Source organism: Eulemur rufifrons, chromosome 12, assembly GCF_041146395.1.
Source record: "Eulemur rufifrons isolate Redbay chromosome 12, OSU_ERuf_1, whole genome shotgun sequence".
Taxonomy (NCBI): Eukaryota; Metazoa; Chordata; class Mammalia; order Primates; family Lemuridae; genus Eulemur; species Eulemur rufifrons.
In genome coordinates, this window is record NC_090994.1 from 11,396,009 (window position 1) to 11,397,408 (window position 1,400).

Below are 1,400 nucleotides of genomic sequence, written 5' to 3' on the forward strand. Positions count from 1 at the left end.
AGTCAGTGGAATTAGTGTCAGTCAGCAGTCATGCATGCTGATTGGGTGTGTACATATATGTTGGTTTGAGGGTGGGGGGTTATTATCGAGAAATACAAGCTGAACATGGTATCTGAATTAAATAGCAAGGGTTATGTAAGTGAGTTACTATTAAACGTATGACTAAATGGTCATAATCTTACATAACTAATAGTTATCACCTCTTAACCCAGTTTGCAGGTGTCCAAAGGCAGCTTTTCCCCCAGATAGGAGGCACTTCCACAGAACTGCAGTGATTCCAATATTATTTTAGTGAAGCAAGAGGAATTACAAGAGGATATGTGTTAAAACAGGGTTCTATTAATGAAAAAAAACTTCAGATTTTGTACCTCTTGTAAAAATGAAATGAGGTAAATGATGTATTTTTTAAAATATAGTAACCTTTGATATGCATGATAATTAAGAGGTGAAGTGCTAATTGTTTCAGACTGATTCCTCAGGAGTGAATCAAAGAGTTTGGAGAAAATAATAGGTATTAAAATTTTAGGTAGTATTGTTCAGTGGTAAAGCATTTTATAAAATAGGATATACAGTATAAGCCTATTTACTTATCATTTTATACATGTATTTATGTATAACCAAATGTACATCTAGAATATAAAAAGATGACCAGGAGAATGTTAACCAAAATGTTGACTGTCTTTCCCCTTGGGTAGTAGCAAGGGCTATTTTAATTTTGAAAGCACAAAACATTATTAATAGTTGTGAGCATTTGTACTTGTAATCCCACTTGCCGAGGATGAAGGTGAGGTTAACTTGCTCCAGGTTGCACTCACAGAAGGGGAACTTGGGGGGGCAAGTGGAACTGATGCAAACCTGAAGCTCATGCTGCCTATTGTGCCTGGAGTCCTTCGCCTCTGACCAGGAGTCTGTGAGGGTCCATGAAGCTGTGGCAGGCTGGCTCAATAGCTTGCAAGCAAGGTAAAAAATCCCTCTTCGTGGTTCTTGATGACAGTGTACTGCACTTGAGTTCTAAGTATTCCTTGGGATACTGATCCCTCAACCATGGGGCACCTAGGCACGCAAGCCCTCAGCCCCCAGGCCAGCTGCCTCCCACTAGCCTCTGGGGCTCCTTGGAGGGCAGGCTTGAGCAGAGTGGGATAGACTGCATCTCCCTGTGGTCTCACCAGGCTGGGGAAGGAGGTGGGGCACACAAGGCATGGACCGAGTTGGTACAAATCACTGGCCCTGCAGACCAGAAGGGACCTGAGCCAAGTAGATCTTGCCTGTCTCAAATACCGAATCCACATAAAGATATCGAGCCACTCAGTCCTCATTGGTGGGCCCTCTCAATTCTTTTTCACCAGGACCCAAACCTGTCTCACTGGTAGCAGTAACACCTAGAACTTGCTGCACCCCTA